General features: G+C 40.5%; 1 protein-coding gene and 1 long non-coding RNA gene across 16 annotated transcripts in view; one reads left to right on the top strand and one right to left on the bottom strand.

The window, feature by feature from the left end:
• LOC145934731 (uncharacterized) overlaps positions 1-13,345 on the bottom strand; it is a 127,235-nt gene that overhangs the window by 68,721 nt on the left and 45,169 nt on the right. Inside the window, exon 1 of one of the 14 annotated variants that reach the window (XM_083035439.1) lies at positions 172-1,662. The exons of 11 other annotated variants lie outside the window; for them this stretch is intronic. The gene's annotated coding sequence lies outside the window, so the exon portion shown is untranslated. Of the gene's footprint in view, positions 1-171; positions 1,663-13,345 lie in introns of those variants that run through there. 2 more of the 14 variants (XM_083035440.1, XM_083035442.1) reach the window with 2 other exon arrangements.
• Positions 1-13,345, top strand: part of LOC145934734 (uncharacterized) — a 120,059-nt gene that overhangs the window by 64,218 nt on the left and 42,496 nt on the right. The gene's annotated exons all lie outside the window — the stretch shown is intronic.

Genomic DNA, 13,345 nt, shown 5'->3' with positions numbered 1-13,345 from the left:
AGAAACGCGCCTCGTCGCGACACGAACGCGAATTTGATAGTTTCGAGTCGAATTAGGAAATCGCGACAACATAGGCACGAAAAACGGTTTGTATAAAATCGTCGACCGACATGTCGAGTCATTTGGCATTTGGCATTTGAGAATGCGGAAGCAACTCAACGAGATGCATACTTAACGACAGAGCGCATATTAGTCGTATCTTAATGACTTCAACTCCTTCTCCATCCTTCGTGCACTAGCGTCTTCTATCGTTCCTACCCCTCGCATCTCGAGCCCTTGTTTTCAACCCTCGCACGAATTAGCACGCTCCGGGGGATGAGGATACATCCGATTAGCATTCGTTTTCGCGTGTCGCGACGACGCTTACGGGAGATAAATTAACGGGGGAGAAGGGATGGAATTTATATATGCATTTTTCACACAGAGCTCCCTTCGCCGCGCCTGCTGGTATGTCAAAATTAATTCGCGGATATGAATTCCTGAATATTGCAGAGCTTCATTTCCTCGTAAGGACCAATCGCTCGTTTGTCAATTCCCGGAGCGGATCTGTCGTCCTTGGCCTTTCGCGAACAACCCTTTCCGTACGTTGTCCTTTCGGGTCGCGGCCGAAAATCGAAGCAAGACCTCGTGATACGAAGATCATGTTAGAATTTAAGTATAGATGATTTAAATGACCTTTTGCGATTATTTTTCGATACAAATGTGTGCTATTAAAACTACTAAAAATGAACATATCGCATCATTCGTTCCTTCTATTATCTTTAATTTTCTACAATAATATTCTTTAAATTATCTTTCTCGACATGGTGCGAGAATCTCTTTTCGAAGACTGTTAACTAATAATATAAATTGTATTAAATATATATAAAATGTATTTGATATTCAGATATATATCTGAATATATTAAATGTTAAATGAGTCTGTTCTACGTTTGTTTTGTCTAACACAAGAATATCGTGTGCTAAACATGATAAGAAAGACTGACGCCGAGTTACATATAAATACAATAATGATATGTTAAATATTTTATATATAGAAGGGGTAGAGAGAGACTAATGCCACGGATACACGTATGCAAACAAACTGCACGTTCGTCGCGACGAGAGACTTTGTTACGAGCAACTTTTATCGTGAGACTTTTTCACTTTAGAAAATAATTATGTTCGACGGCATAGACCGGAACGGCACGATTCACCTAGGATAGCCGGTGTACGCTCACGTGCAGTTTATCGCGGGGCGACGTCCGCGCGACGTCGCGGCTCTGCTACAACCACCGCACCGCTTCGTCGACGCCGACGTCGACGTCGAAGGAAGTCGACGAGAGAGATTCGCGTTCGCTCGATCAGCGCATATACGAGACAGACGGCAGTCGATCGCCTTGACCGAGGTCGCGTGAGAAACGACGCCGGAAGGACGAGTGGATTACCGGTCGATTGTCGTGAGTGACACTGTGATATACGCGGCACCGTCTCTTCTAATCATAAATCGACGCGAGAGAAAGAAAAGGAGAGAGAGAACGAGAAAAAGAATAAGAGGACGCGGTCGCCGGAATTTTCCGCACTCCGCCGTTCGCGAAAAGGAGGGTTAACGTCGCGCGACTGTGAGAGGGTGAGAGAGAATTCTAGGGTTGCCCGACTCGTAGCGCGGCGAGGGCCCAACTGGCATGCGCCTTTGCCACCCTCCCCCCTTTCCATCCCCCTTGCATCCGTGCTGCGCCGCCGTCGCCAGCCACCGCCGCCCGTCGAGCTGCTGCCACCCCTTCGGCGCGTTCTCTCCGTCAGTACATGAACTAGGGATGAGAGAGCGAAGAGAGAGAGAGCGTTACAACGCCGTGGCTTTCGCTCTCTCGCTCTTCTCTTCTCTTCCCGTTTCGTTCACCCCCTTGGTCGCGACTCGGGTGCGCGTGTGCATCCCCTTTTCCCTCTTCCTGTACTGGGATCGCCGGCGGCGCATTGTCCTTACGAGGGTTTCGCGGAGGCAGTATCTTCCGCGGTACACATCTGGCTTACGATGGGCGAATTATCTTGTCGTACAGAGTTTTAGGGTACAATGTAACGTTATATGTAACATCTCGTGTTGCGCGCACGGAAAGTCCATATAGAAAATCCATTTTTTAAAGATGACAGAAGAAAAGATTTCGATTACAGCGTCTTCCCCCGGTTCACATACTTTTAGAATAGTTTTCTTATCAAAAATAATTATTTGCATTTATTTCGTGAATAAAGAGTACAGAGCGTTGTCATTTTCATTTTTTCAAATGAGAAGATGAAGCCAAGCATCAAATATATCGATAAAGAAAATTTGATTCTTCATGACATACCTAATATAAAAAAAATATAAAATAATATAATTTGTAACTCAAAAATATACAAGAGATACAATGCTATTACCTGCAGGAACATGTCTAAATTATAGTGCTAATTGATTAGTGAAATGTTAAGTACCGGAAATAACATTAGGCGATCCGACCATAATGAGAGAGGAATTAAGATCATTAGCTTCTCGCTCTTTTCGTGTATCTGTGACTCTCTCTGCACCAACGAAGAGCTCGCTTTATTATCATCACGTCGCTAAGCGACGTAGCTAAGCCGTTCCGTTGCGAAGGAAATATTAAAGAGGATCTTTTCAGGGAATATCGCTCAACGATCTTTCTTTAGACGACGGTGTCTCCTGTCGTTTCATTCGATCGAGGGTAGAACCTCCAGTCTCGTGAATGAATAGCGAGCAACGTGACCCATAAACACGAGCGTGCAAAACGATATGCTTGCTGTTAAACACGTGTGTTGTATGACATCATTGTAAAGCACTACCGGTAAAGAGCCTGTTATAGGTAACGCGAATGACATTCGCGAGATAGAATCTCGATATCGCGCGGCATTCGTTCTCTCTTCATTCTCCTGAACTTTGATTCCGAACGTGCGATTCATATATCACAGATACGTAAAGTGTCCTGACAAATGAATAATTTCAAGACTCTACTATGTTTAATAGCTTTTCTACATCTGCATCATCAATATCTTGGAAAATATTCGCTTGTCACGCTTTGCATGAAGACCTCGCCTACGTATATATAAAGTATAAGGACAGAGATACGATAGTAAATGTAATAAACAGTAGAGAGATTTTTCTTTCCGTCAAAAGATTGTACAAAGATTGCAAAATTATTTCAAGACAGAAACGTATCGATGTGAAGCATTCAACATCAAATAGAGAGTGCTCGATCAAGTACACTCTCATTCACGCACGTGCGCGTAAGTCAACAAATTACGACGGACGTGTCGCCCTCGAAGGAGATTATCAGGATGGAAGCTAGGAAGCTCTTACATTTGATCAGTGTCCAACTTCGGTATCCTCTATCGACTCCCCGTGGCCTACTAAATCCGGGACGATATAACCGTCGCGTGACATAAGCGCGTTCTCTTTACATACATTCTTAATGTCTTCATCGTTTCCCATTTTTTTCCATGCAGGATCGACCAGACGCAACTAGACAGAGTTTCGTCTGCTTAATACGAACCATTTTAAAGCCCCAATCTCACAGTTGATTTCTACGAGAATTCAAATCAATCTCGAGGACAGAGAGTTTATTGAAAGGAGATATGGGGCGTTTGATCAACTCACTCTCGTCGAGAGAAGGTTTCAAATAGTTAAAAAAATTGAAAGATCCCGCGGTAAAGATATATACCTATCATGAACCTATCTCTACTATAGTCCGTATAGTCTGCATAGGCGAGCGTAATGTGGTTATGCAACAGACAATGGGGCACATGTTTATTATATGACACGGGCGATGCATATGCGCGCGATATACACAGACGCAGGTTATTGCGTTGCATTAATGCAGAATGGATGCTATACGGAGCTATACGGAACCGTAATTTCGCCGCGTTTGTTTGTCGGGGCAACGAGTCGCGTAATATTTAAGGCGAGAACAGGCGAGATTCTTCGACGCTTCCTCGCGCGTCGAAAATGAACGAAATTCTTTTCCTCCGTGCTTTTCGGTCTCGATTCTCTCTTTCTCTGATAATGCCACCGCTTCTCCAAGGGCGGCGGCGACCCTTCGACCCCGATGGGGAAAAATGCAGAGATCTTCTTGTCTTGTGAAAAGAAAAGCCCAAGGCACGTATTTCGTATCTCTCCGATGACACAAGGCGCTTCGCTTCGCGAGAAACGACGTGCTTCGAAAGGAAATTCGAGCGATACTTGGAAATGTGTCATCTGAATTCCTTACTTGTCCAAAGAGACAGCTTATCGTGTGTCGATATCGTTCACGTCTCCGCTATAATATTAGCGTCGAATGAAAACTTGATGCGATCGCGAGAGAAAAACGTTAATAAGAATTCTGTGACACGAGAGAGGCGCGCAAGGAGAGACTAAATATTGAAGCTGGTAATAATATCGAATATATTGTGAGAAAACGGCTTTGAATCTCTCTCTCCCCTTCGAATGTTTATCGCTAGGTTTAAGAGCGGAGCTTTTTATTCCAGCGTCTAGTATAATATCGAGGTCTTCGTCGAGCGGTTTTGCATTTCGTTATCCGGCCGGGGGTATGCGAGACGTGGGTATTCTTTTATAAAGCCGCGGATAAACTTTGCAGCCAATATCGTCTCTTTTATTCGTTAATAACGTACGATATCGTCCACAGACTGCAGATCATTGAACCGGGTAACACCGCCGCAGGCATAATCCGCCGCCTGTGCAGCTTATTACGTAATACGAAGAGCATTTGCGTGGTTGTTTTGTGTCGAGCGTGTTAAATATACTCACGGTAACCGATTCGAACCTTTCACCCGCATCATCGGTGTTACCCGGTCTTGCAATAGATACGGAGAAGTTTTCCCTCCCCGATTCGGAAAACACTTGATATTCGCAACACGCTCGGGGTAGTTATCGCGAGACTTGAGATCGTAGCAGTGACACTCTCCGGGGTCACTTCGAGTTAAAGGATAGTAGCGAAAGTTTCTCCCTCTTTTACGTTAATTCTCTGCGATCCGAGAGATAATTTCGCACGAAACGGGACGACATTTATTTTAACGCCATTAGTTGTCGACGTGAGAAACAGTTCTGTCGTTTAAGCTACGTGCATGTATCATAGAGACTTGAAAAATATTTTTAAAAATTATGATTATTGATTCCAAAGTGTTGACAAAAAATAACATTTCCTCCAACTACCACGTATATATAATCCATTCCAACGCGGAGTCCCGCAAAGGATTAAGGAGGTTTCTCGAAGGAGTAATTCTTGTTAGACGAAAGTTACGAGTGGATTCTTCTTATTGAAACTTTTCTCTCATTCCCGTTAAAGTTGACCGCAGGTAATGAACTGATGATGATTGCACATTCTCGCTGTCGCGCGCGATAATAATAAGGCAATTTCCTCGTTCACGTCGGAGTATATCGCGTCGATATCGCACGCTCTCCTCGATGAAGCTGTTAAATTGAATACACGAGAGAGAGAGAGAGAGAGAGAGGAGATATCGATTCGATACGTGATATAGCGCGTTATAATAAAGTTACAATATTGCAGCGATGCGCCCGCGCAAAATCTCGCGTTTACTTAAATATGCAGCCTCCATTATCACCGTCTTAAGACGACGAGGCTTCCGTTGTCTACAGCTCGCGCGAAGGGGTAGGTCGCCTTTCCTAGCACGACACTCTCGACTTGGCTTAAACTAACCGCACAAAGCGATGCATCGTAGAGACACGCCATTAGTAAGATGCATGACCGCACGGGCGCGGTCGTGTAAAGGCAACGAGACAAGGGTGCATGTGTATACGTCAGTACCGGTACCAAGAAATCCCTAGTTTGCGACGCCGAGTGTGAAATCTCTGCTCGAGAAATAAATAGGCAGAGGAAAGAACAATGAAGTAAGGATCCAATACAATTTAAGTTATATAATCAATGAAATAATTTCAATGTGCAAAGTGTATGGAAAGAAAGCGTTCGACTATAGTTTGACGAGAAAAAAAAGTACGAGTGAATATAATTGGATCGTTGAGAATTTTTTTAGAGATAATATGATAACTTTTTTTATATAACAATTCAAAGTACCGTTATCTGTTTCGCTATATTTATGATACATCGCAAGCTCTTTTACGAAAATAGGCTTTTTGCAAAATGCCGGTCTCGACAGAACAAGCTGATTTCACGGAAAGCGTGTAACATATATACGTAATCACGTATAGTCATGTGTGTAATCATACGTGCGCAAATATTGCAGCGATTGCAGCGTCCAACGAGAGACCGCATCTTTATGCGAAGTCTATAAGCATAATGCATTTACATCAAATGTAACAACATCCGTGCATATGTGTGGATGAGAGTTGGGTTATCTCGGAGAACTTTGGCATCTGAAACACGATGCTGGGTGCTTTGCGCTGGTCTCAAATTGAGACAAACGAGAAACAGCGTACGTACCGTGTACCGCGAACTACGTACATTCGTATTAAAGATGGAAAACCCGAGCTGTGAAACTGTAACGCAAAATTCTGAGAAATCTTTCTCGAACATTCAAAGCCGAGACCGAAATCTTAAATAATCTTATATATTAATCTTATATTAATCTTATATATTTATGAATAAGAATTTACACGAATAAGAGAACATTTACTTTAATAAAAAGTCTCAACAGATTAATTAATATTTTCCGCCCCCATTTCGTGTAATAATACATTTTTTTTTAATGGAATCTTTTCTCGTTTATTTAACGATTTGCATGCTCGTCAATACTTTTCATCTCTTGCCACGCAAATAAGATAGAAATAATTACTGCTCCTCGATTTTTCTTTTTATCCAAAAGTACAAATCCTGGAGTAGAAATATGCAGGAGATAATCACTTTTAATCACCAGTAGCACAAGGGATTGCAGAGCAGTGAGCTTAAATAAATACCCCTCGCGTCGAAAGCGGCAAGAAATGAGACCGGGGATGGGGTGGGAGGAAAGGGGATGAGGGCGGTCAGCGCGACGACGCGGTGTTACGTTAAGTGGATTAAAAAGTTGCGCATGAAAATGGAATTAATTAGCGCACGACGACGCGATGCGCCGATGTATAGCACGGAGAAAAGCAGTTAATTAACTAGTCTTCAATTTCGGGATAAAGTAACGTCGCGCGCAATTAACCGCAGATATTGTACGCGTTTCCGTGAATTAATCATTCAAAACTCAGTTAAAACGATGTTCAGGTGACGTTTGTTGATCGAGCGAGATTGACCGAAATCGACGACGAGTTATCATTCGATTAGCGGAATATCGCGAAGAATCGACTCCGCGATCTCTTTTTTCGCTGGGGGATTTTGTTTACGAGAGAGAGTTTTGTCCCGCTAAAAACTTTTTCTACCACTATTTATCATCGATACATAGCGGTCTTTTCGCTCGCAAAGTTAATAGCCGAACGTCGGAAAAAGGAAGAGAGACTTCCTCTCCGAGGACCACGAAAGATACCATGGACCGATAACGGGGGATGCACTCTATCTCACGAAGGAAATAACACCCCGGGAACACGATGTACGGCCTGGACTTAAGTTATTTATAGACTTCGAGACAACGCGCCGACCATTCACTACCGTTCTTCTCTCCTTCCCGACATCTTCGGCTTGTCCTGCGGAAACATTACGGTACAGCAAATTCCAGCGAATGCGCGCGCCTACTAGCGCAGCGGAATGCGAGCCGTTAATTCTCTTCGCGTTGAGTGCAATGTGTTTCGTTACATGTTACTTTTGTTTACAATCCGTATTAGATATACGTACTATATCTTCGATCGCTGTTAAAACATTATACGATATATCTTTTAAATACACAACGACGTGCATTTATATATTATACGTAATAAATTATATTTTTTTTTACAAAGAAGAACAATATATTATATTCACAAATTTATATTTAAATTATTTACTTAAAAAAATTCTCTTTCTTTCCTTTCTCTTTTGTAATTTTTATTCTTTAATGTCATTGTAGACAATTCATGCAAAGTACAGCCGATGATAAAATTATGAAGATTCACAAGCTTCTGTCGCCCCACGGTCGTAAAAGCGTACTAAGAAATTTATTTCTCTAGTACGTGTGACATCTTGGCGAAAAAATTGAAAAATTTCGCGAACAAACGTGCGGCTCAAAGTTTTCAACTTTGTGAACATTGCAAAGATGTAGAACTATTTTCGACAACGGACATTTTTATGCGCGCAGTACGGAGGATGAAATAAACAACGAATCCTGCACTCGTTGTGCAATACGTATACATATGTCATCCTTGTCTCAGTCAGTGACGCATTGATATTCTCTGAAATCGATACGAAGAGATCGGAACAACGCCTCGAGCGTTGACTGACCGAAAATTAGATCGAATGGAAGCCTTTTTGTAACCCCCTTCTTTCTCTTCCTATTATTAGATTTCCGCCATTCTGGCAATTTCTCTCGCGAACCCTTAACTTTTTTCATTTAGCCCCAGGTTTCAGTTTTTGTAGCCTATAATGTTCGTTCTTAAGCATCAATGTAAAGCGCATTACCTTCGTGTAATTATGATGATTGCGCGATTTTGCGAGCATTTCGATCAGACTGGAGAACTACTTTTATCTCTGCTGGAAAGATAAACAGGAGATTCGTTCTAGTATTGAAAAATTCACGAAGGAAAAATTGATAAAAAATTATTACGAAATTATATCATCTATAAATTATCTATGAATGATGACTAAAATTGTTTTTCTATATAAATATAAATATACAGCATTTGAAAATTTGATGAGAATAGCACATAAAGTATACATCAAATAACCTACTTCAAATAATCAAATTAGAATACGCTTTCATTATTATCTTGCGAAAATTCAAAGACTAATTCTGTGAATGATCAAACTTTTAATCGTTTTATTTTATTAAAAGCTACGTCTGTCACGTTTTTCACAAATATAGCGCGTCTTTCAATTATTCGTATTCACAAGTAAATAGAGCCAGTCAGAGTATCGATTTACCTCGTGTCTCGTTTATATTTTGCTCCGCCAAAGATCGATAAACCCGTCTTTCCGAGTCGTCGGCGTTCTTCGTCCTTCCGTCGAAACTAATTTCGCGCGTGGCTCGAATTTCGACGACTCGAAGAAGGAAGCTCGGAGGGAACAAAATCGCGGCGAAAAGAGAGAGACACGGCGAAAATTTCCGGACCGACAGCGTTTAATCGCGTAGAGGAGAGAAGTGACGAAAGACTCGCGATAATTTTCTCGTCGAGCGCGATTTTTCTCGTCGTTCCTCGTCGTTTAAGGGCGCGTGGGCGACAAAGGTGGGACGCAGCAAAAGCAGCAGCCACCTCGAAAAGGTGGAAATAGAGAAATGGTAGGACGCGCGAAAGGTGAGAACGGAAGCGAAATTTTCACGAGAGTAAGCGAAACCCGTCCAGATCGAATCTCCTATTGCGAGTCGGCGGGAACGAAGAATGGGGGACGGAGAGGTAAGAAATCTTGGTGCCGGGTGTGACGGATAACGAGGGCGTTAATCACGCGTTATCACTCGCTCGTGAAGGAAGACGAAGGGGGACGATGACGACGCGTCGACGGAAAGAGAAAGCGAGATAAAAAGGAAGAGAGAGAAAGAGAAGACACGCGTGTTTCTGAAATCTATTTGTCACGATATTAAATAGTTTGTTAAGCTCCAGATATTAAATTAACAAAACGCGAAATTGTTGAATTTACAATATTTCTCGGAACATACGTGCTTTTATTCCCAAGCTTAATTGAATTAATATGATATAAATATGATAAAGTTACCGTAATATCATACCGTAATATGATAAATTATATTTTTGATGGAGTTAAAAATTAAAGACAATTTTAAGATTAATATACCAAATACGCCTCGAAAAATGTATGCATACTCGAGAGCTTTCTCGACCAACATTTTACTGTTCTAAATCCGATACGAGATTCCAAAAATAAATTATTTCCACGATAAATTTAATAATCTCTCTTTGGAAATTATCTTCTATTGTTAAACTTCTATTTTGCAACAATCATGTTAGTTAGGTTATACAATTATGTTAATGTAAAGTATGAAAAAAAATAGAAAATATTACGAAAGTTAAACTATGTGGATACAATTACAAAGATCAGCTATAATTTCAAGCACCAAAGACGATTCTGCACGTACCGTAAAAATAGTCGAAACAATTCTCAAGGCGAGCAATTTACAGTATGACGGCATCTCAAGAATAAGGGAGATACGAAGCAAGAAGCGAGATTCAAATGAGGAGTACGCCGACAATAAACAATGCGCCTCTATTACTGTACTTACAATTGAATTTGTTTTCATTATCGTACGAAAGGGAGGCACGAGAGCGAGCGTGAATTTCCAAGTTCGGTGTCGCGAATAGCGAAAACACGTTTTCACGCTTCAGCACGAAGGCTGGGAAAAAGTAAGAGAGAGGATAAGGGATGAAAAGTAATGGCGACTAGAGTCTCGGCGCCGTTATAGTGAGGATGGCTCGACGGATAAGCTTATGGCACATAGACACAATACACAATGCCCGCGACAGCGAGAAAAGAACCCTCCGAGTTCGATCTCGGATATCGCGAAATGCGTTTCGCTCGGAAAGTGTAATGGATCGAGGGCAGGAATTAAAGTGAAGTCGCTCCAAGGAAGGAAGCGCAGACGAACGGATTAAAAATTAAAGCCTGATGCACTCTCTGTTGCGAATCTCAAAAAATATTCGCGACAAAAGACCATTTGTCTCTCGTGACAGAACACATTAATTGAATTCTTTTCTCTCACTTTTGCCCACCATTTGCTAATGCAATCTGATCTGATGTATTATTTTATTTATTTGATACTGATCACTCGAGGTCGTGTGAAGAAATTGAAATTAAAGATTTATATTTTTTCGAAAAATATGTACTGAAGCACTTTGTTCAAATTGGAAATTGATACTGCCAAGTTGCAGCTCGAAAATGAACGGTAATTACACACCGCGATTGAATCTACTCGCCCAGAATCAATATCGCTCTTTAACTTGTTCGCGATACTGCTTCTAGCTTCTGCTACACTAATGCAGTACGCCGTTTCTTGCGATTTCTTCATAGGGCGACACGGGTCGCGTAAGCTACGGCAAGAACTTGGCAGTTAAGAAGTTAAGAAGCTGCTCGCGGATATCCGGACGAGTTTATGGTATGTTCGTCCAACAAAAATTCCGAAGCGCTGTACGAGATTTAACGGTGAGAAAAACTCGTAGCCCTACCTTCGAGAGAGAAAAAGAGAGCATCGAACAAGTTCTTCGATCGCGCTTTCTTCGAGCTCCCTGGTATCCTTCTTGCTTCCATCTAATGCCAACTACGTCGATCTAATTTCGCAACGACATTAGGCGGCTTATGTCCACGAGCGATAACGAGATCGTGTGTCGTTACCAGAAGCGGTATTCCGTGTCGCGTTAAATGATGCTTGCGGTATCTTTGAGTTATCGGAAATGTCATTCGCAACAACGAGAGAGTTGTGAAATAAGATATTTGAGAAAATTAGAGATAGGCAGATAAAGAGGGATATTTGATATAAAAATAATTATACTATACAAAATCTATAATATTTTAAATTTATCAAAAAATATCTCAATATTATCAAATGAAAATTAATTCGCCAAATAAAAAGAATGCCAAAAAGATTTTGGTTAATTATTTAAATGGCGCCGCGCATGAAAAGAAGAATAAGGGATGAGAAGAAAGTTCTTTATTTTCTTTATAACGCGCAAAAGAAGAGCAAGGTTCGTTCATCAGGTGTGCTGCTTGCATACACGATCTGCACGAGCAACTTGGCCAACAGTAATTTGTACGCATATTGGAGGCTCGTCCATAATCCTAGTGTTGGGAAAACGTGACCCGCCGACCTGACTTTTAATTCGCCGCGTATATTTCAAAAGCCAACACGTGAAAGACAGGGAGAGATTGCGCGATATTACGGTAAATATACACAAGATCGAAATTACGATTGAAATTTACGTTGCCTTTCATCATCAGCTGATCAACTTCGATTTAATTCAACGTAGATTTAAATACACTCATAATTCGTATTCAAATATTTGCGATATTAATCGCACACTGTTACAAATATCTTTCAAACGAATGGTTTAAAAACATATCGATATGTTCTTATTGTTAGTCAGATTTAATAAGGTCATCGATTTGTTTCTTTTATTTTTTAGGAGTAAAAGAACGATATGTTGCAAATTAATTCGTGTCAGACATGCGCATTTTTATTTTTGCACGAGAAGAAAAGTAATTAAATTTGTAAGCGTTTGAAATAATGAATTACGTTCCTACAATTCAATATTCAGAGATGTATATCGAAACGTTCGAGAGACAATATAATATCGAAGAGAGTCCGTAATAGAGAGAAACAAGTAATATGGGACGATCGAAAGTTATAATTAAAATCTAACGTTACTAAGAACTTTCGACTCTCGAAATGGATTGTTGCCAAACACGCGACGTGATCGATCATCCGTGGCGCATTAAAGATCACATCGTGCTATCATAAAATTTGCAGAGTAGCAAACGATCAATCTGTTTACTTCTATTTTCACGTTATGTTGCTTCGAATAGCAAAGATATTTCGCGAGAAAAACAAGTTTCGGCATTCTTGTGCCTTTTACCAAAGATATGTGCGTAGGTGTAGACGTCGTCTTAAAAGGAATATACCGCCCTCGGCGTATTTTGCTTTTGCGTCTATTCTCTTCCTTTCTTATATAAAGATTCCCTTATGATCGTAAAATAAAAATCGTAAGATATTCACCATTATTATGTAAAAAATTAATAATTTTAATAATGAGATGAAAACTGCTTGCTTTGATGACAAATAAATCGTATAAAAAATAAAAATATAAAATTTAATAATACGTATAACAAGATTGCGAACAAAATTGGAATAATCTCATGTCTAAAGGCAAATAATATTTGATTTCTTACGATTTTCTATTGCAATACACCCTACGATTTCGAAATGAAAAGTCGTTGAAATAAATAAGGTGTATTAAAATGTATTAGCAGGAAAAATTTGCTAGAATCTTGGAGCCCTTTTAAGTCGGTCCTTAACCCTTTAACAGTGTACAGAAAAAAATGTTTCTGTGCCGTAAGTGTGTTGACAAAAATTTTTTTCAATTTTTATAAAAAATATTCCTTGGGGGTTTTTGGGGTCGCTGAATCCAAATTTCATATAAAAATTATCGAATTAAAGATGGCGGATCCAACATGGATGCCGCAAAGTTTGAAAATATTCAAATCGAAAATTTTCAAAATTCATGACAGCCATATTGGATCTGCCATTTTCAATTTGATGATTATAATATTGAATTTGAATTCAGTGGCCCCAAAAACCCA

Source organism: Prenolepis imparis, unplaced genomic scaffold (assembly GCF_030444845.1).
Source record: "Prenolepis imparis isolate NDT839.2.m4 unplaced genomic scaffold, iyPreImpa1.0 SCAF_4, whole genome shotgun sequence".
NCBI lineage: Eukaryota > Metazoa > Arthropoda > Insecta > Hymenoptera > Formicidae > Prenolepis > Prenolepis imparis.
This window is presented reverse-complemented; position numbering and strand designations above follow the sequence as displayed.